General features: G+C 41.0%; 1 long non-coding RNA gene across 1 annotated transcript in view; it reads left to right on the plus strand.

The window, feature by feature from the left end:
- LOC116075060 overlaps window positions 1-16,139 on the plus strand; it is a 42,990-nt gene extending 26,851 nt beyond the window's left edge. Inside the window, exon 3 of the long non-coding RNA XR_004112400.1 lies at window positions 16,003-16,139. This is a non-coding gene — a long non-coding RNA (uncharacterized LOC116075060). The remainder of the gene's footprint in view (window positions 1-16,002) is intronic.
- The last annotated feature ends 6,839 nt before the right edge of the window (window positions 16,140-22,978 follow it).

The raw sequence follows: 22,978 nt of genomic DNA on the forward strand, positions 1-22,978 counted from the left end.
ACTTTCTCAAAGAACCAGCTCCTGGTTTAGTTGATTCTTTGTATAGTTCTTTTTGTTTCTATTTGGTTTATACCCAAACTTATGGGACACAATGAAACCATTCCTAAGAGGAAAACTCATAGCTTTAAGTGCCTCCAAAAAGAAACTGGAGAGAGCATACACCAGCAATTTGACAGCACACCTGAAGGCACTAGAACAAAAAGAAGCAAATTCACCCATGAGGAGTCAAAAGCAGGAAATAATCAAACTCAGGGCTGAAATCTGGGTTCTTTCCAACTTCTGACTATTATAAATAAGGATGCTATGAACATAGTGGAGATGTATCCTTATTATATGTTGCAGCATCTTTTGGGTATATGTGCAGGCGTGATATAGCTGGGTCCTCAGGTAATACTATATCCATTTTCTGAGGAAGCTCCAGATTGATTTCCAGAGTGGTTGTACCAGCTTGCAATCCCACCAACAGCAGCTTGCAATCCCACCAACAGTGGAGGATTGTTCCTCTTTCTCCACATCCTCGACAGCATCTGCTGTCACCTGAGTTTTTGATCTTAGCCATACTGACTGGTGTGAGGTGGAATCTCAGGGTTGTTTTGATTTGCATTTCCCTGATGACTAAGGATGTTGCACATTTCTTTAGGTGCTTCTCAGCCATTTGGTATTCCCCAGTTGAGAATTCTCTGTTTAGCTGTGTTCCCCATTTTTTTTTTTTAATTTATTATATGTAAGTACACTGTAGCTGTCTTCAGACACTCCAGAAGAGGGAGTCAGATCTTGTTATGGATGGTTGTGAGCCACCATGTGGTTGCTGGGAATTGAACTCAGGACCTTTGGAAGAACAGTCGATGCTCTTAACCACTGAGCCATCTCTCCAGCCCCCTGTGTTCCCCATTTTTAAATAGGTTTATTTGATTGTCTGGAATCTAATTTCTTGGGTTCTTTGTATATATTGTATATTAGCCCCCTATCAGATGTAGAATTGGTAAAGATCTTTTACCAATCTGTTGGTTGCCATTTTGTCCCAATGACAATGTACTTTGCCTTACAGAAGAATTGCAATTTTATGACGTTCCATTGGTGTTCTGTTCAGGAACTTTCCCCCTGTAACCATGTGTTCAACGTTCTTTCCCAACTTTCTCTTCTATTAGTTTCAGTGTATCTGGTTTTATATGGAGGTCCTTGATTCACTTGTACCTGAGCTTTGTACTTGGAGATAAGAGTGGATCAATTTGCATTCTTCTACTTGTTAACCACCAGTTGAACCAGCATCATTTGTTGAAAATGCTGTCTTTTTTCCACTGGATGGTTTTAGCTCCTTTGTCAAAGATCTAGTGACCATAGGTGTGTGGGTTCATTTCTGGGTCTTCAGTTCTATTCCACTGATCTTCCTACCTGTCTCTGTACCAATAGTATGCAGTTTTTACCACAATTGCTCTGCAGTACAGCTTGAGATCAGGGATGGTGATTCCACCAGAAAGTTCTTTTATTGTTGAGAATAGTTTTCACTATCCTAGGTTTTTTGTTATTCCAAATGAATTTGCAAATTACTTTTTATAACTCTATCAAGAATTGAGCTGGAATTTTGATTGGGGATTGCATTGAATCCGTAGATTGCTTTTTGGCAAGATGGCCATTTTTACTATATTAATCCTGACAATCCACGAGCATTGGAGATCTTTCCATCTTCTGAAATCTTCATCGATTTCTTTTTTCCAGAGACTTGAAATTCTTGTCATACAGATCTTTCACTTTCTTGGTTAGAGTTACACCAAGGTATTGTATATTATCTTGTGATTATTGTGAAGGGTGTCATTTCCCTAATTTCTTTCTCTGCCTGTTTGTCTTTTGTGTAGAGGAAGACCTCTGATTTTCCTGACTTAATTTTATATCCAGCCACTTTGCTGAAGTTGTTTATAAGGCTTAGGGGTTCTCTGGTGGAATTCTTGTGTCACTTAAGTATAGTATCATATCATCTGCAAATAGTGATATTTTGACTTCTTCCTTTCCAATTTGTACCCATTTGACATCCTTTTGTTGTCTAATTGCTCTGGCTAGGATTTTAAGTCCAATATTGAATAAGTAGGGAGAGAATGGGGAGCCTTTCTAGTCCCTGATTTTAGTGAGATTGCTTCAAGTTTCTCTCCATTTATTTTGATGTTGGCTACTGGTTTGCTGTATATTGCTTTCAAGACATTGTTCAATACAAATCTCATTATTACAGTCAAAAAACAGAACAAAAGATACATCTGCTTTCCCATCCAAGGTCTTGTTCCAACCTTGAAGGTTGTCTTGATTTCTTGGAAATCCATCAAACAAGAATTTATTCTTCTGAGCATTGGCAACCATTGTTTGGTCCATTTCCCTCTTTAATAAACTGAAGGTGATCTCAATTGGTACAATCTTTCCTTCTTTAATATATTTTTCAATAAGTTCACCATACTGTGAATTTGGATTCTTCCTTTCGTCATGTAGAAGCTCTCCTGCAGAAAGGTGTGTATAGCCATATTTCTCGACGATGCGCGTGCACTGGGTCCCCTTGCCAGCACCGGGCCCTCCCCAAAATGAACATGACCAACGACTTCATGAGGTGGAGAGCGGGTGTTTTTTTTTTTATTTGAGTTTGTTTATGTAGTGGATTACATTTATGGATTTCCATATATTGAACCATCCCTGCATCCCTGGATCCCTGGGATGAAGCCTACTTGATCATGATGGATGAACATTTTGATATGTTCTTGAATTTGGTTTACCAGAATTTTATTATTTTTGCATCGATATTCCTAAGGAAAATTGGTCTGAAGCTCTCTTTCTTTGTTGGGTCTTCAAGTGGTTTAGTTAGCAGTGTAATTGTGGCTTCATAAAACGAATTGGGTAGTCTTCCTTCTGTTTCTATTGTGTGGAATATGATAAAATGTTCTATAGATATCCGTTAAATCCATTTGGTTCATAACTTGTGTTAGTTTCACTGTGTCTCTGTTTAGTTTCTGTTTCCAAGATGTCCATTGCTGAGAGTGGGTGTTGAAGTCTCCCACTATTATTGTTTGTGGTGCAATGTGTGCTATGAGCTTTAGTAAAATTTCTTTTACGAATGTGGGTGTCCTTGCCTCTGGAGCATAGATGTTCAGAATTGAGAGTTCATCTTGGTAGATTTTTTCTTTGATGAGTATGAAGTGCTCTTCCTGATCTTTTTTTGAAAACTTTGGATGAAAGTTGATTTTATTTGATATTAGAATGATTATTCCAGCTTGTTTCTTGGGACCATTTGCTTGGAAAATTGTTTTCTATACTTTTACTCTGAGGTAGTATTTGTCTTCGTCACTGAGGTGTGTTTCCTGTGTGCAGCAAAATGCTGGGTCAGGTTTACGTATCCAGTCTGTTAGTCTATTTCTTTTTTATTGGGGAATTGAGTCCATTGATGTTAAGAGATATTAAGGAAAAGTGATTGTTGCTTCCTGTTATTTTTGTTAGTAGAGGTGGGATTATGTTTCTGTGGCTATCTTCTTTTGGGTTTGTTGGTAGAAGATTACTTTCTTGTTTTTTCTAGGGTGTAGTTTTCTTGTGTTGGAGTTTTCCATCTATTATCCTTTGTAGGGTTGGATTTGTAGAAAGATATTGTATAAATTTGGTTTTGTCATAGAATATCTTGATTTTTCCATCTATGGTAATTGAGATTTTTGCTGGGTATAGTAGCCTGGGGTGGCATTTGTGTTCTCTTAGGGTCTGTATGACATCTGTCCAGCGTCTTCTGGCTTTTATAGTCTCTGGTGAGAAGTCTGGTGTAATTCTGATAGGTCTGCCTTTATATGTTACTTGACCTTTTTTCCTTTCTGGTTTTAGTATTCTTTCTTTGTTTTGTGCATTTGGTGTTTTGATTATTATGTGATGGGTGGAATTTCTTTTCTAGTCCAGTCTATGTGGAGTTCTGTAGGCTTCTTGTATGTTCATGGGCATCTCTTTCTTTAGGTTAGGGAAGTTTTCTTCTGTAATTTTGTTAAAGATATTTATGGGCTCATTACATTGGGAGTCTTCACTTTCTTCTATACCTATTATCCTTAGGTTTGGTCTTGTCATTGTATCCTGCATTTCCTGGAGGTTTTGGGTTCGGAGATGTTTTGCATTTTGCATTTTCTTTGACTGTTGTGTCAATGTTTTCTGTGGTATCTTCTGTACCTGAGATTCTCTCTTCTATCTCTTGTATTCTGTTGGTGATGCTTGTATCTATGACTCCTGATCTTTTTCCTAGGTTTTCTATTTCCAGGGTTGTCTCTCTTTGTGATTTCTTTATTGTTTCTAGTTCCATTTTTACATCCTGGGTGGTCTTGTTCAATTCCTACACCTGTTTGGTTGTGTTTTCCTGTAATTCTTTAAGGGATTTTTGTGTTTCCTCTCTAAGGGCTCTAAGGGCTTCTAGCTGTTTACCTGTGTTCTCTTGTTTTTATTTAAGGGAGTTATTTATGTCCTTCTTAAAGTCCTCTATCATCATCATGAGAAGTGATGTTAAATCTGTATCCTTTTTTTCTGGTGTGATGGGGTATCCAGGACTTGCTATGGTGGGAGAACTGGGTTCACCATCTTGGGATGATGCCAAGTAGCCTTGATTTCTGTTGCTTATGTTCTTGTGCTTGCCTCTTGCCATCTGGTTATCTCTAGTACTACCTGCATTTACTGTCTCTGACTCAAACCTGCCCGTCCTATTATCTTGGTTGTGTCAAACTCCTCAGAGTCCAGCTGTCTCTGTGATCCTGAAATCTTGGTGTGACCAAGCTCCTGAGATTCTGTGATCCTATGATTCTATGATCCTGGGTATGTTAGAGTACCTGGGAGTACAGCTTCCTCTCGGTGTGGGATTGGGTACAGAGCTAGCATCCAAGGTCTGCTCAGGCAGCGGCTCAAACTGGAAGGATCCCTCCTCTCTTTATCTTTTTATAAACACATCAAGCTCCATCATACCACAAGGACACTGGCTCAACTATGTTCATAGCAGCTTTGTTCATAATAGGCAGAAACTGGAAACAACCTAAATGTCCATCAACTGAAGAGTGGATAAAGAAAATATGGCACATTTATAGAACAAAGTATTACTCAGACATTTAAAAATGTTGACATCATGAAATATGCAGGCAAATGGATAGAGTTAGGAAAGATTATCTTGAGTGAGCAAACCCAGACAAAAAAAGACAAACATTGTATGTACTCACTTATAAGTGGATATTAGTCATAAACACAGGATAACCAACTACAAACCATAGATCCAAAGTAGCTAAGTAACAAGGAGGGCTCAAGGTGGGATGCTTGAATCTTACTGAGAGGGGGAAATATATTAAACAAGGGTGGAGGGAGTGTGGATGGAAGGATGGGACCAGGTTGGGAGGTGGGAGATGATGGGAACAGGAGGAATGAGGTGGGGGCAATGTGTTTTGGGAGAGAAACCTGGATTTGGGGAGGCATCTCTGAAAAGAGGTAGAAACATAGGATAATAGAAACTCCCAGGAATCTATGTGGGTAATCCTAGCTAAGACTCCTGCAATGGGGCATATGGAGCCTGAACTGGCCATCTCCTGTAACCAGGCAAGACTTCCAATGGAGGGACTGGGACACCAACCCAGACACAAAACTTAATATGTTTTGACTTGCCATAATTTGTCCTGCCTATAATATGCACAGGAGTAAAAGATGGAGCAGACTTTGAGGACAGGGCAAACTAATGACTGGCCCAACTTGAGACCCATGCTATCAGAGGGAACCCACCCCTGCCTCTATTTATGATGTTCTGTTCTAGTTACAGACAGGAGCCTAGAATAAATGTCATTGAAGAGACTCCACTCAGGAACTAATAGAAACCAACGCAGAGATACCCCCACCCCCAGCCAAACATTAAGTAGAGCTTGAGGAATACTGTAGGGGGGGAGAATTGCAGGGGACGGAGAGATCGACGACACCACAAGAAAACCCACAGAATCAACTAACCTGGGCCACAAGGCTCACAGAGACTGAACTGCCAGCCAGAGAGCATGCATGGGATGGACCTAGGCCCTCTGCACATATGCAGCTTAGCCTTCATGTAAGACCCCTAAAGTGGGAGCAGGCCTGTCTCTGGCTACACTGCCTGTCTTTAGATCACTTCCTCATAACTGGGCTGCCTTTTCTAGCTTCAGTAGAAGATGCACGTATCTAATCTTACTGTAATTTGATATGCCAAGGCTAGTCTGTACCTCTGGGAAGCCTTTCCTCTTCTGAAGATTAGAGTAGGAAGGTTCGGGGAGGGAGGGGAAGGGAGAGGATGGGACTGAAAGGAGAGGAGGGAGGGAAGCTGTGACTGGGCTGCGGAGTAAATAAATAATAAAAAATAACCAACAGAACACTAGATATAATTATGGGGTCCAGTCAGAACATGTTAAGAGCCACATTCAGAAAATAAATATTATATTTGAATTTAAAATAAAATGAAATCTCACCCATCTTCGAAGTACTGGGAGTCTTTAACATTTACATTATTCTAAAATCCCAGAGAACAACGCATGACTTGTGAATCAATCATTTTTCATAAACAGGGAATCAGAAGGGGTGTTGAGAAAAAGCAGAGGAATACCTATTTTACTCTGGAGAAAATGTGTGCATTTTGTAACTGCTTTTGCAATTTGAAGGCTCTGAAAGTTTTTCAGTAATGACTCTGGCGCATACTGGAGGTTTTGACTTTTGAGTATTATAAAATCACATTTCCCATCTGATGCCAGAGAGGCAATGTTGCTTTTGTCACAGCCAGAATCCAAGCGAAATGGCTGCTGGCAGTTCCACAGAGTCAGGAAGAGTTCATGTGGCACACGGGTGATGTTCTGCACACAAAGATGCTGTGCTGTTCTTCCGGGTGGCTTTGTGTGGTGCTCAGCTGGCACTGGGGAAGATGCCCAGGAGATAAGATTTCCACCCCACACATCGTCACCATGGAGGGGACTTGCATGCTGAAAGAAAACATCTTTCCTTCCTTCCTTCCTTCCTTCCTCCCTTCCTTCCTTCCTTCCTTCCTTCCTTTCTTCCTTCCTTCCTTCCTCCCTCCCTCCCTCCCTCCCTTCCTTCCTTTCTTCCTTCCTTCCTCCCTCCTTCCTTCTGTCCTTTCCTTCCTTTCTTCCTTCCTTCCTCCCTCCTTCCCTCCCTCCTTCCTTCTGTCCTTTCCTTCCTTCCTTCCTTCCTTCCTTCCTTCCTTCCTTCCTTCCTTCCTTCCTCCCTTCCTTCCTTCCTTCCTTTCTCCCTCCTTCCCTCCCTCCCTCTCTCCCTTCCTTCCTTCTTCCCTTCTTTCCTTCTCCTGAGCTAATTCTTCTATTAAAGCCCTCTAGGTTCCTACAGAATGATTTAATTCTGTGGTCTCTGAGCAGATGAGGGCTGACCACTGATGCTAGGTGCCCATATGTAAAGCCTGTACTTCAAGTATGAAATTCTGGATGGTTTTTGCCCTCAGTCACCTGTTGGAAAAGTTAGGCCACTAAAGCTGAGATCTGGGGGGTAATTTTTCTTTGGGGCCCAGAAAGGTTATTCTAACAGCTGTTTCTTCACCCTATTTGTGTATGAGAACATGTAGGTGTGTGCCCACACACTTTGTATGGGTAAGAGCCAGTTCGGTAAAGAAAAACCAAATAGTGATCACATTTTACCTCCTGCTGTCCAAATCTAATCTTTTGAATTACTATGTAATGATGCTAGGCAGCAGAGGTCTTGGTGGTGGCAGAATGTTCTTTATTTACCCTGTCCAATATGGTGGCCACCTAACTGCGTATGACTGTTACGTTACTCAATTATGACTACCATGATGGAAAGTGTAATCCTTAATTTTATTTAATTTTAATAGATTAAAATTAAAATTTAAATAGCCACTGGTGACTAATGGCCACTCTTCCAGGCAGCAGAGCCCTAAACCAACCCTTCTGCTTGTATTTGCATGGGAGAATTTCCCACTCTGAGATGCCATGTCTTAAATCACTGTCATCCTTTTGATAGGCAAATCTAATTGTCAGCTTGCAAGAAAGAAGCCTTATTAGTTTGTATAAATAAAGATGTGCTCCGTTCCTGCTTGCAGGATAGCTTTGTTTCTATGTTAAGTTGATGCCCTTCTACGGTCTGTGAGACACGCAAGCATTAAAGCAGTCTCCTAATGGGTGGTCCGTATATCTTATGAGTCCCTGGAATTTCTGCCTAGGTGGTACCTGCCAAACCCTCCATTTTTATCCCCTTAGAGTTTTTTTTCTTTTTCTTTTTTTGTTCTTATTCCATTCACTCCAAAATATCATTACCATTGCAAACAAGGAAAATGTGTTTATCAACTGCAAACTCCTTTAGGGCCTCATAGGATTAATCACGGTTATAAAGTTTTATTAAACACAATTTTTGTTTAATGACAAGCTCCACCAGTCCTTCCCATTCCAAACCAATCCTGTCCTAAGGGTGAATTGCGCTTAGCAGATTGCCTCCAACAGACTCTTCAACACAATCCCTATTACTTTGTCATGCACAGAGATATTTTTCTTCCTGGATAATTTGAACTTCCTTAAAAATCACATCTGTTTCATACTTTATTTATTTGTAATTTAAATCCTTAAATTGAATCTTTCATTACTAACATCTGGGCTTGAAATGTAGCCCACTTGAAAAAAAATACAAATTTTATTTTATCTGTAGTTACCCCCCTTCACTCGGTAGCACTGGTACAAATACTCTCTGGCCAGAGGCAAAACAGCCGGGTATCTTAAAGCTGTGATGCTACACCACGTGTGATGTGGCTCACTTGATTGTCCCTGAAGTGACTGGCAATTTGCCCAGAATTAGACTGAATGCATGTAATAAGCTGTAGAATTTCTACAATATTGACAATTAGATATCTCTATACAGCAGCAGCTGTGTATTGTTCTCATGGTATGGTCTCCTCAAAGCACCTCCTAAAAAGAAAAAGGAGAAAAGAAAAATAAAAGCCTGGCAGAAGGTTGCAAGCAGCAGAAAGGTGATATACATTGTAAGAAATATATCAAATTCATATTGATGGAGATGTTTCTATTAGTTCAGTTCCTGCAACGGAAATCACATGTGAAACAATGCCTTGGGAGAGGCGCTTCCCCCAACAGCACCTCTGTACCGGTAATTGCTGTATTTTTTAGCATGTTTCAGAGAAAGGTACCTTTTCTCATTTCCATTCATTGTGAGGGGCTGGGGCTCTTATCACCAGAGCTTCTGGGGCATTGCAAACCGCAGAGAGCAAGCACTTGGAACATCCTGGATATGAGGGTTTGTGTTTGCCTTCTGAAATGGCTCTGGTCATTCAGAATAACTTTCACTATCTCCCTGGGAGAGAATTAGCCCTGAGAAATCACCTTGTTTGTGGCTAGTTTTGATGAAAAAGATCTGGGCTCCTAATTACCCATTTTTGCTCTCTTAATACACAGCCAGCCAGGGGATGCACATGGACACACCTCTTTATACTGCACCTGTTTTTATAATATTTATCCCCAGACCATTCTCCCATGACTGTAGAAAAGAGAAGGAAGGAGTTAAAGTAAGAGCCCCTCACTATCTCCAAGCTACTGTCCACAGCCCTAGGATTTGAATGCCATTCTATACCTCATGTTTGAAGTGTGCACAGCTATTCTCTGATATTTTGGCCAGTGGATCTGAGGAAGGCTGTTTTCTAGAGCCAAATTCAGCAAACTTTGTGTTTGTTGTCTCCTTGAAATAGAAATGAGTATTTTGAAGAAAGCTGCTTTTTTTTTCTTTAAGAAAAAATATCAATAAAACATAAGGAATGGTAAGATGTCTTGTTTTCTATTGCAAATTTTAATTTAGCAAGTTAATTGCCAACAGTATGTAGCTAACTTGCTGCTGATGTTTAGTCTGGCCAACTGAGCCACAAGACATTGCTGGTTCTTTAAAGCTTAGTCCAGTGTTGTAGCAAATTAGCATAGAATTTTTTTCTGATCTCAAATTACATTGTATCTCTTTTTTGGAAAACTCCAGGTTAATAAGAATGCATTTGTTTTTGTTAGGCCTCTCCCAACGCCTAAGTTTACTCCTCCATTCCTATAGATGAGGCAGAGAGAGAGACTTCTGGTTAGCAGGGAGCTTACTTAAAACTTGGAGAAGATCCTTTCTTGCAATCTAATTTAAAGACTCCCTCTGCCCCATCCTCCCTCACTTCTCTTTCTCCTTCTCTTCCTTCCCTTTTTGAACTTACTTATATTTATACTTTAATTACTATACTTCTCAGGGACCAATCTTTAATGGTTTCTTGTTAATGATGGGTTTTGTTTTGAAGGAATCGGATGGAGTTGGGGCCCCTTCTAGGAGTCAGGCGTTCTGATTTGGGTTCTCTGGTTTGGATTCTGCCCCTAACTGGAAGCATAAATAAACTTGGTTTGCATCTTTGGGCATGATTTTTGTGAGGACAGTAGGGGTCAGTGGAAGGTGTTATGTATGGGTCCTGAAGTCAGGGTGGTGATTCTCCTCTCAGGTGGGAGAATCATCCTTTGTTGGCATCCACTTCACTGGCTCCCTCCTCTACTTGCCTGTAGCTGAATCAGTGATCAAAAGGTCAAACCAGAATGTGAATCCGTGCAAAGTAAGACAGGGCTGAGACGGCACGAAACGGTATCACCAGAAACATAACGCCAGCTCCCTTCGGTGCCTGATGTACTCTAATAAAGGAGGTTAAAGAGCCAGTACATTAATTGCCTACTGTCCTAAGTCCCTTTTATAACCTGTGTTATCAGCACAAGTACAAGTGTGGTGTGGTAAGGGATATCATTATGAAACAGATTTCCTGGGAGAGGAATTAGCTGGCTCTGGTGGGCATCCCTGCTGTAATGAACATACTTGCGTGTTTATGAACACAGTTATGGATGTTCTCTTAACAATCCTCTTCAGGGAGAATGCCTTCATTGGCTGTCTCATATCTAGTGGGCCCTTTTTTCTGCCTGGTTCTTGGAGGGTTAATTTGCAGTTTACTATTGAATAACATAAAATGAGCAGTAAATAATGTAATGATATGTATTGTTAAGCTACATATACTATACCAGGTGTGAGCACACCCACTCCTCACTTAGATATAATCCAGGGCAGTCTACAAACACAGATGTATTTTAACAAAAAGAGAGAGAGAGATAAAGACAGGATGAACAAGAAAAAAAATTAAAGCATATGTAAGATAATTTAACCAAGACAGAGATCCAGGTAGAACTTGGCCTAGTTTTTTCCCTAAGAGTAGCCTCCCTGTGCAAGGTGAAATACAACAGCGTTTTGGCTTGTTTTTGGAACACACATGAGCCAAACACGTGGGAAACACCTTGACAGGCCTTTTGTATAACTACAAGGAAACTGATAATCCTAAATAAATTACACAGGGAATATGAATCCTTGAATACCAGTAATTATAATGGTTATTTTTCACTTTTTTAGCACCTGCAAATGATGTGTATAAAACAAAGCTTCCAAAGGCACTAATTAACTTTTTATTTTTTCCATTTACTGACTTTAACCAGTTTGCATTAATTGGCAATTTATATCTATATATTTTTACCAAATATTTCCACTACTTTTGAGTGGTTGGAAATCACACATGATTGAATTGATTCTCATTGAGTTTGTTTTCAATTTCCACCAGACACTCACTCCAAATTTCCCCAGCCTGCCAGGTTCTATCTTGGGGGTGTTGGATGCAGTAGAAATGTCTTGGTAGATCTTCAGCTGGGAGGAGCCACGCTGACTCCTATGGTATAGTGACATGACTTTTAACTAATAGTGCCAGTCAGAATTCCTAACTGCTCCTACCAAATGTGCAGAGGCTCTGCTTGGAAGACCTCCAGGCTCAGCTTCCTGACAGGTTTCTCTGGGCTATTCATGATACAAGATTAGTTCTCCTATCATGAAGATGATGCTTTTTTCTATGGAAGGCTCAGGGCAAGTCAGAACCAGATGAAGCAGGATTCCAAGGGCTTTAATCCTCAAAGTTGCAAGCCCAGTTAGTCTGGATTGAAGTCTTGGTGATAATTTGGATGGTGATGGTGTTTGGGGGTAAGATTATTTGAGCTAACCTTTGACCTGGGCAGGAGAAAACAGGCAGGGTTTGCTTCAGGGTGTCTCAAGCAAGAGGAAGGAGCCCCAGTCCTCTCAGCCCCCCTCCCCACTGTCACAATTTTATTTACTTTTGAAGAACAACCAACTTCTCATACCAATTACTCAGAAGTCTGTGTAGTAGAGATGTAGCCCATCAAAAGACCCAAAAGTTCCACAGAGAAAAAAAATAGCTTACTGTCTGAGGAAGGGTGGAAGGGTGGAAAGGTAGGAGGGATCAAACCAACATGGGTGTGCTTGGGCAGTCGCCCTCTTTAAAGAGCTTCCAGTAGAAGTGGAAGCTGAGTTGGCAGGTTCTGGCTGGTGGTGAGAACCTCTTAGACCAGTGGCCCCCTCTCTCTAGGGCACAGTGGGCCTAGGCCAGAGTGAACGCTGCCTGAAAGTAAGACAAGGGCCTCTCAGGATGCAGAGGCAAGATGGCTGCCGCAGCCATCTGCACGCCATCAAAGGCTGCTGCCTGATGGCGCTCTGGCTGCCAAAGCTTCTAAAGGGTTTGGCGCCTAACTGGAAATCGGATGCAAACTGTCCATCTGCCGCATGGCACTGGTGACAGCTGATTCTTTTGCAGACTGCAAGATGGACCCAACCTAAGCCAATCGGTTCCATCCCTGATTGCACAAGGATTGTCCGGCCTGTTTCATCAGCCAGGACACAGGAGTGGTGTGGGTTTCATTCTGCTCAGTACGTGACTCTATAAACACTAGTGCTGGGGACGAACTGAGAAACCAGAGGGAACACACTGCTGCTTCTGTGGAGAAAGCATATTGGCAATGTTCAAAGCATATTGGGGGATAACAGTAGCCGAGAAACCCCAATATGGACTAGGACAGCTGACCAGATGTCTTGACTGACATTTTTAACACGTTTCAAGGGGATCCCTACAGGACATAAAAACTAACTATACATCTGTGTACCTCGCTCCCACCCCCTCACCCCACACGCTTCAGCTAAGTGTGGTTCATGAATACTTGGAACCTAGTTCACAGCTCCGGCAACAAAGAAAAGTATGGCCGTGTATAGATCGAACCTGCCCTGCATAGAACAAGGCCTGCCTTCCTACCTAACCAGGAAATGTCCGGCCCATGGCCCATACTGAGTGAACGACTAAGGAAACACAGCCAAGGTGTAAAGACATTTCTTCTGGAAGCTGTCCAGCTGAGGATAGAGAAAGATACAAGGAATAGAAAACTCCATCCTTTACTGCTCGATAAACCAGCTTCTACGGACCCCCCAGCAGTCCAGCATCTCCTAGGAAAGGCAACCCTGCCTGGGGCTGAGGTAAACCTGTAGCCAGAGCAAAGCCAGGCTGCCTAGGTGAAGAGACTGGTTCAAACTGGAAGGAAGAAGTTCACAGAATTCCAACTTTATTTTTATTATGCTGCTATAATATGTTTAGGGGAGAAGTGTGTATGTACATACTCAGAAGAGATGTGTGTGTGTGTGTGTGTAGGTGTGCTCCTGTGTGTGTGTGGGCATGTGTGTGTGTGTGTGCGCGTCTGTGTAAAATTAACAGAAGTTTCATCTTCTATTATGCATGTTCTGGGGATCAAACACAGGTTGTTAGGCTTGGCTACAGTACCTTTACCAACTGAATCCTGTTGTAGGCCCATATTCTAATTTTCAAATTTCAGACTTCCTGGTGTGAGAGGAGACTGAGATGGATTTACAAAATAGGAAAATCATAATAGTCTATTTAATCAGAAACAAATCTCGTGTAAGATTTCATGTTTCCAAAAATTATTTTATGAATTTAAAATTGATTATGGGTCATTCCAGATTCCATACTGAACAACAGAAATGTAGTATGGATTAATGGTGCTATCTGTTCTTTGACAGAAAATTAGGCATGTATCATGTTACTGAGTATCTTGGTTGGGCTAGCTTTCTACATACTACACCTAATCATAAGAGAACACTGTGCTTGGCCTGCACACTGACTGCAGCTTAGATGGAGACTTCTAGGTTGTGTAGCTCAGAATTTTCTTTAATGGCTAGCATTTCCTGCATCAGGAATAGGCCTCTACATTCAAGTAGATGACAGGAGACTGTCCGAGACTCCCAGGGTCGTGTTAGTGAAAGTTGTGCAGACAGGTGCAGTTAAGAACTCTGTCTGAAGAAACAGCAGTTGGGACACTGCTGGGACCCAGGTTTCTGGATTCCCAGTCCTTTGTGCAACTTCTATGCTTAACCATGTGGACTGGACGGCTAGTAGAGTAAAGCATGCTTATGTGCTCAGGTTGTTTAGTCCCCGGTTAAGAGAAAAAGGGAAGAAAATGATCCTGGATGAGTTTAGAATTTAAAAATAAAATCCCCAGAAGTCTTGCCTTGACCAGGAAAAGCCTGAGCCAGATTAGGTTTCGCAGACTTGTAAGACTACTTCAAAGGGTGCTTTACACAGACTCGGGAGGTGTGGAGGCACTGGGTGGTGCTGAACTATGAGTAGGTATGGAACTGTATGGGTTTAGAGGGTTTAGAGCAGAGCTCCTGGTAGTGGTCTTTTGTGAGCAGAAGCAGGAGGCAGGCCTGAATGCGGGCAGATCCTCTCTCTCCTGGAGCCCACAGACAGAAACCTACATTGCCAGTGGGAGCCAGGACTGGTTCATACATATAGACAAGAGTTTAGGTGTTGGCGCAGGTGACTTTGTTCCACAGATGGTTAAACACAACACCAGGTGCATCATAAATAAAAACCCCACAGACAAAGTGCCATTAAACTTTGTTTTGTAAATGAAAGTCTCTCTTTGTTCCATACTTCTGGTGGAAATGACTTTCATGCTGGTGGATAAAAAGCAGTGTTCCATAATCCAAACTCTCCAGGCACAGGTGTAGGCGGCTGTGGAGTCTATTTTGTGGCCCCGTTCTTAGGTTCCTTCTGTCCTGCTTGAGATCCACTTTGCTTTCTCATTGATTTCTGAAGATATAGATAGTCTTAAGGGTCCCTTAAGGGCAATGTAGGCTGCATGGCAGCTTTGATGTCACAGAATAGACACCTCTGTGAAGCATGAGCCTGGGTTTATTTAGACTGCTTAGGTGATCTGAGGAAAGACTATATGCTGTGCTGAAGTCATGATGTGAACCATCACAAGTGGAAAACATAACATGAAGGCAAGGTGCTGTAGCCCACTGGAGTTGGATTTATTCAAATACTGTCATTCTTGCTAATGGATTGTAGATACATCTCAACCTTTTTTTGTTTTTTGTAAGTTAAATGAACAGAGGATTGTTTAAAACTCCTCCATTATGCCATCCCCACCACTCTGTAAATTCTGCAAACACTTGATGGCTTTCCTAAAGTGCATGTGAAATGACTGTTACGATTCATTTTAATGGGGGGATATAAATGTGAGTCTGTGTGGTGGTATACTGATATACATGTATGTCCCTGGATGCGGGGTATAAGTGTGTGTCTGTGTGGTGGTATACTGATATACATGTATGTCCCTGGATGTGGTAGTATACTGATTATACATGTATGTACCTGGATGCCAGAAGATGGTATCAGGTCCCTGGAACTACAGTTATGGACAGTTATAGTTACAAGTTGGTTCCCACTGGAGAAATGTGTGTGCTGAAAACTAAACTCAGGTCCTCTGGAAGATCAGCAAACACATCCTGAACCATTTCTTCAGCTCTCAGAGCAACTGCTTTTGTTGTTTTATTGATAGATTTTTTTTTTTTTTTTTTTTTTTTTTTTTTTAGATGGCAGATCTGGCTGTAGAATATCTGGTTTGCAGAAATAGCCTATTAATTGTCTTAGAAAAGAACATGAAGATAGATTGAGAATTTCTAGAAGGGGAAAATGTAGATTGGATGCTCCCTGTTTCCCTAAGCACCTGAACACTTCTCTCCACAAATCTGCCTGAACCTGACATTTGTCTGTTTTCTGGGTTTCCTTAGATCCATGATGATAAATCACTGGGTGAAAAGTGAAGCATTAGGCCAGCCATGCAGGTGCTTTGACTAGCTGTTCCAGGCACCCCAACAAATATTTATGGAGTGCCTTTTCCAAACAAGGCTGAGAGAGCAACAAGCACTGAGAGACACAGGTGAGTAAGATAAATTTTTCTGTTCATATGAAATTTGTGGCGGAGGCAAGGCTTTATGTGGAATTCTGCAGTAGTCTAACTGCTCTGGGAAGTTTTAGAAATGTTAATGGGTGTGAATGGAGGAATACCACGGTTAGGCTACCTTCAAGAATCAGAGAGTGGCTATTTAGCCCACTTACTTTAAAAGACTATGTCCACTGCAAAAAGACAAAAGTGGACGGTTACTAACCCTAGAACGCTGTTACGTCACTGGGTTGTTACCATACCAGATCCTTATTCAGATTTTTTTCTGGCACAGATTGTCGTGTAGTTGGGGAGCCGATGTCACTAATCACCCCTAATCAGGGCCTTTTGGAAAGTAGAAAAAGAGCTGTCAATAATTATTTTGAAGCAGCAATAGAGAATCGTGGCATCCAAAGCAGACTGGACGTCTGGTCAGTCTAGTTAGTGATGAATGAGCCCTGGATAGAACTTCCTGAGTCTGTCTGTGGGATGTGCAGGGATCCAGAGCTTACCTGGAGTTGTGATTTGGAGCAAAGCACGTCCCCTTTAAAGGCACATTGACCATGTTTACCATCCCTGACTTGGACAGGCCTTTATAGCCCCCTTTCCACTACTTCCTGGTCAAACTGGAATTACAGAATGACTGAAGTAACTGGACTGCTTGGATCTTGAAAGTGAAATCCAGTAGGTCTAACATTCAGCTTCCTACAAGAGAACACAAGAAGAAAATTCTGAAGTTGTGCGGAGAGGATATGGAGAGATATTGAAGGAAGTACTTTTTAGTTCTTCCTTTGATTTTACACATTAGACCTAAAATATGTTATTGACAGTATTTTACCCAGTCTACAGACCTGATGGAGGAACTTAGGAAATTGGTGTGATTTCTTTTTGAGTATTTTATTTCTCTCATGAATTTTATTTAATTTAGCAAAAATATGCTATTTGGTATAAGGAAATAATTCAGTAAATGTTAAGTGAATGAATAAATAAATAAATTTGGTTAAGAACAGATAAAAATCAGTCATCTGCTTCTTTTTAACTTGGAATCCCTTTAACAAACCGTCCCGAACAAAAGCACCAGTTTGTACTTACCGTCCTCTTTAGTCATCACTACATCACTGTGCTTGTGTACATACATACACATACACATCATATACACATTCACATACACATACACATACACATCATATACACATTCACATACACATACACATCATATACACATTCACATATACATATACATACACATACACATCATATACACATACTTATCTATATTAGATGCAATAGGTAACTCTCTACAAAAGCCTGAGAGGATGCCAGAGCACAGCATTTAAAATTCACCCTCTCCTACATGACTTTAGAAATTCTAGCCCATGCTTGTATTTCATAATCTGTGTGTCCTGTGTAGGTAAACCCATCTTACTGTCATCTTCTTGGTTTTCACGGGGCAATGATAATAACTATAAAAATGACTTTACTGATGGCATCTAGCAGAATCTCAAACTGAATTCAGCAGCATGTTGTTTAGCTAAAAGCAACTGTGACAAGAAAGAAGTAAAATCTTCATTTGGGTACATTTTATAAATAAAACTTCCAAGAAGGGACAGAATGTTTGACTCATATTTTTAATCCAAATTTTAAAAAGTAGCACAAAGTGTAGATTGCTTAGTCTATGAAAATTATAATGCTAATTTGATACTACTTACTAAGAACTGCAGCTTCATAAGCCACCAGTCTTTCCCGTGGTTTAAGACTAAACAAAGAAAGATGCAGAGAATTTGTTTATAAAATCTCAGAATAAAACAAAAAAGTAAAGAAAAGGCAAGGGTCATTTTTGGAACAAAGTAAAGAGTAATTAGCAAATTGTAGCTATCATGCGCTGGTGACACTTATGCTCTGACACAAAGTTAATAGTTTGGTTGAGCTTTGGGAAGGCTTCTCCTGCACTGGAAGTATATTTCTGAATGACATAAATATAAGAAAATCAGAAGTTAACTTTAAATGGATTTAGGTTTCTCTGGTAGATGAGAGCTACACTTGCTAAGTTCCTAAATCTATTCAGACTAGTTTATCACATAGTTGTATGTTATTTTGCTGGGTCAAAACTCCAGAAAATCTAATAATAGGATGCTTTCTGGAAATTGCATTAGCATAGACCATTAATAAGTGGATCCTACAGACTTTGAGTGGAAGCAGAAAGCAATGTGCACATTTGTAAGAATTGAGGCTGGCCACCACTTAAGCCAGTGCCTGAGGATGCCAAAAGACAAATTTGAAAAGGACCTTGAACATCTTCTCAAACAAACACCCTAAACAGCAGTAAGTGCCCTCCAAAAGGACAGGGAGCCACTGTAGAACTTAGCATCCAGGAGACATCTTATCATTTAACTACTCCAGGCCCCAGCGCAGCAGGTTCTGAGAGCTTGGGAGACCTGCTGGAAGCCACACAGCTAGTCAGAGGTAGAGCTAAGAGTAAGACTGGACTCTTGGCAAAAGGGACTTCTAGTTGGTCTGTAAAGAGTTGCTTTTAGAGAGCCATAAAACAAGATTTCAGAAGTAGAATTCACCCTTACGGTGACATTCTGGCGGTGGTGGTCCATTGTCTGTGGCAGCTTTCTTCCTTGGGTGAGAACCCTCAAAATAATTAAGTAACAAACCTTAACGTGCAAGGAACAAAGTCATTTGGGCCACTATCCAAGCTATTTCTTTTCGTACTTAGGGATTTTCTGGTTGTTTTTTGTTGTTGTTGTTATTGGTGGTGGTGGTGGCTTTTTTTTTTTTTCATATCAGACCTGAAACACAAAGACAGTCGATCATTAAAAATTAAACCCAGGTACACTCATAAGCACCCTGTCCCTGGTTTGTAGAGGGAACGAAAGCTCTCGACCGGAGCCATCCAGCTGTGTTCCGAGTTAATGAGGAGTTTTCAATCTGGCCAGTCACCCTGTTGCTCTTTGCCCTTGCTGGTGCCTCCACTGCTCTCCTAGTGCCCCATACTAGAAATTCAGTCTTCCTTTTCAAGTGGCTTGGCTGGATTTGCAATTACAATGGTCTTGCTAGGCACTAAGAAGGCCAGGTCACCTGATAAGTACGAGCTGGAGGTCTGCAGTGGAGCTATGAACAGCTGGAAACCACAATACCCCATTCGTAGACAGGACTGACCAAGTGGCAAATGGAATAGCAAGAAAGGAAAAAATGTATACTGTGGCTCGGAGGGTTCTGATAGAGAAAGATGTATACTGTGGCTCGGAGCGTTCTGATAGAGGTGATGTGAGAATAATGCTCCCTTCCATTCCCACGGGTGTCACTTTCTCAACCAAGTCCTTTATTATTGTAAGTATTCAGCATTTTTGTATCTGTCCCTCTTTGTGACACCACAAAGACATGGTTCCGAAAAACCGGACTTTTAATTGTAGCGGAAACCAAGTTTATTTAATTATTCTTGGGCGGTGGAAAAGATGGGTTTTGTTTTTCTCCTGCGCTCTCCTTCCTAATCGCAGTGCAACACCCTTCCCCAGCAATGCTGCGTATGAACTTCATGCTGCTAGACAAATAAATTCTTTGGAAAAATGCACATTTTTATTTGGAAATAATGCCATCTCTTTGTTAGATTTGCAGCAATCCTATTTTGCCTCTACTGTTTTTAAGTCGAAAATGAAAAATTATATAGAAGATGTTTGTGCATGGCATTGTGCTGAATGGTATGTAGGTCAGCATGCTGCAAGTCCGCAGATAAGGGACAGGGAACAAGTGTTCTATGTACTTACAAGCAAATATCAGTCATAATAGAGGAAGACAGATCTACAAGACCGTTTTGGCTTCCGAAATGTTTCTTGTCATTAGCATTTAAAAAAAGCCGTGAGATTCAGGCCTATCAGCAGCGATTCACAGCAAACCCTGGCTTGCACAGGTTGTTATCTGTTTCGCACAGAGGTACAGCTGGTTAGCAAATGGATTTGCAGATTTTTTTTTTTCAGGGATGAGTAAAAAGGCAAAGAATCAGGTACTTACAACCCATTCAGAATGTAACAATTTTGTTTGTGTTATAAACCAAACCTTCTGTTTTTGCAAACTGCATTATTTTTAGAAACAGAACCACAGAAAAAAAACCCAGCTGATTTAAAAAAAAATCTTTATTCATATTCCAATATCCCCAAGGCTTCTAATATCCATGAAGTAATACAGCAAAGAGAGCGCCGGAGCAGCAGACCCTGCCATTAGGTTTATGGCACTGGCTCATTGTGTTAGCAGAGGCAAAGGGAAAGAGCCAGTATTTTAAAATTTTTATTTCTCTTTCTATTCTAAGATATAAAGGGAGAAAGGGTACCAAGTAAAGGCGGGGGGGATTTGAGTATTCATCTGGAAGAGGAAGGTTTTATATCTATATTTGTATCTATGATGCAAGGAATACAGTAATGTTGTCTGAAGCCTACTATATGGTGTGTATACTTGATTGGGTTCAATGGGGTGGGGAAAGGTGTTTTTGGTTTTTGTTTTGTTTTGTTGTTTTTAATTGAGAAGAGAACAGAGACACTAAGATATTTCTGTCTCTGGTGTCTGGAGCTATTTTAAACCCTTCTCTTTTATTAAGAGTCTCAAAAATGAAGAGATGCTGACAGACCCCATTCCATGAAAGCATGTAGTTCTATGTTGTCAGGTCCGTTCTATGAGACAGTAAGTTGTGACGGGTGTCAGATTGGGCATGCTCAGAGGCATTGCCCCCACATCAAGCCCAGTGGGTGAATTACCGTGAGTGATTAGGCATGCAATCAAGCAATCTACAGAGCTCCTAATGTCACAGTTACTGCTCACAGAGAGAATTACTTACATTAGATCCCTTTCTAGTACTGTTTGCTTCATTAATAGGGAGGTGGTGGAATCTTGTGCAGCGAGGCAGGATAAGCCAAATCCTTTGTCAACATCTAAGACTTAGATCAAAGATTGGAATAAAGCAGGGGTGCATGGGGGAGAGGGTGGGAGAGTAAACAGGAATTAAGGAGTGGATTGGATGCTCTGGAAACATTTGAGAAAGGAAGCACTCTGTTGAAGTACAACACTGAGTATTTTTGATTACAGTACTTTATTGGGAAATAGACAATCAGCCACTTCACTTCTAAATCAAGTTTTCCTGAGTTAGTTTATTCCTCTCACTGGGAAGCAGTTGAATGTCTGCTCCCTGACCAACCATCACCTTTTTGATCCTCACTGCCTTGCCAGGAGTGGGGGCTGCTCTCTCAGGGAAGCCTGTGGTAGAAGTGTGTTCCAGGGCAGCTGGCTCCTTTGTAATCCTATACTTTTCTATTTTATGCATTTAAATACATTATTGAGAGGAGTCCTTGGGCTTGCTTCATTAGGGATTGCTGGCCCGAAAAGAGGTAGGAAGTTTTTGTTGAGAACCCTGGGGAACAAACAAGCCAAAAAGCCTTTGGGAGAGACACTTCGTAAGCATGCCTTCTGTCTCTTTGCTCCTCACTTCCGCAAGGCGGGGCTGTCTTCAGGATCTAGCTGAGTGGAAAGAAGGTATTCAAAACGTTCAACCCAGGACTGCCTTCACCTTGCGGTACTTCCCTTCATTCTCCTTCCTTCCTCTTCCTCCCTCTATCTCAGTTCTTTACTTTGAGTGATCCTTATCTATGTCTTACTTTAATTCTCACCACTTTAGTTATATTAAAAACTAACTTTAACTGACTGACATGTAAAGACAAATGTTTTTACTATTAATGAGGCCTCATATGATTGTTTAATATGTGCATGCACTGGGTTCTGTTTAAATAAGGTTCAACACATTTATCTCCCCAAATATCATCATTTGATTCTGGAGGAAACTTTCCAAATTCTTTCCTCCAGGTTATTGACATGTATGGCACATTTTTATTAACCGTGGTCCCAATGCTGTGCCTGAACGTCTCCCTGTGTCTCGCTCTAACTTATTACTTGCCTGAATGTCTCCCTGTGTCTCGCTGTAACTTATTACTTGTCAATTAGCCTTTCCTCATTCCTTCCATCTTTTTCTGTTCCTAGGTTCTGATAGCTCCATTCTACTCACAAGCTCCAAGATATCAACTTTGTTAGGAACTACAATCAATAAGATCATGTGCTCCTGACAAATTTCACTTGGTGTAGTGATCTCTGGTTCTCTCCATGCTGTAGCAAACCACAGCCTTCTCTTCTTGTTAGGGTTAAAGTATTTTGTTGCATATAGGTACCACATTTTAAAAATTTATTCATCAGCTTACATTGTTTCCCTTTCTTATAATACTGCTGAAATAAGTATAGGATCACATATATATGTCTTTTAAAAATCATACCAACCTCTTCTCTTCGGCAGATAAACACAATGGGATTACTGGATCATAAAGCAGTTCTATTTTTGACTTTTTGAGGACCTTCCCATATGGTTCTCCCTAATACCTATACCAATTTATACTTCTACTAACACTGTACATGGGTGCCCTTTTCTCTACACGCTAGCTAGTTCTTGTCATCTTTTGTCTTTTTGTTAATAGCCATTCTAACAGCTGTGAGGTAATATCTCATTAAGGTTTAATTTGCTTTTCCCTCATGGTTGTTGATACTAAGTATTTATTTCAAGCTTGGTCATTTGTATGACTTTCTCTTGAGGAATGTCTCCTTGAGCTGGCAAGGCTCCATTCTGGTTAAAGGCACTAGGTGCTGAGCCTGATGACCCGAGTTCAAGCCCCAGACTCTGCATGGTCAAAGGAAGAACTGCCTCAAACATGCTGTCCTCTGACCTCCTCACATGACGCATAGTGGCATGTTACATAACACATACACACACACACACACACACACACACACAC

This window comes from Mastomys coucha, unplaced genomic scaffold (genome assembly GCF_008632895.1).
Source record: "Mastomys coucha isolate ucsf_1 unplaced genomic scaffold, UCSF_Mcou_1 pScaffold3, whole genome shotgun sequence".
Lineage (NCBI taxonomy): Eukaryota > Metazoa > Chordata > Mammalia > Rodentia > Muridae > Mastomys > Mastomys coucha.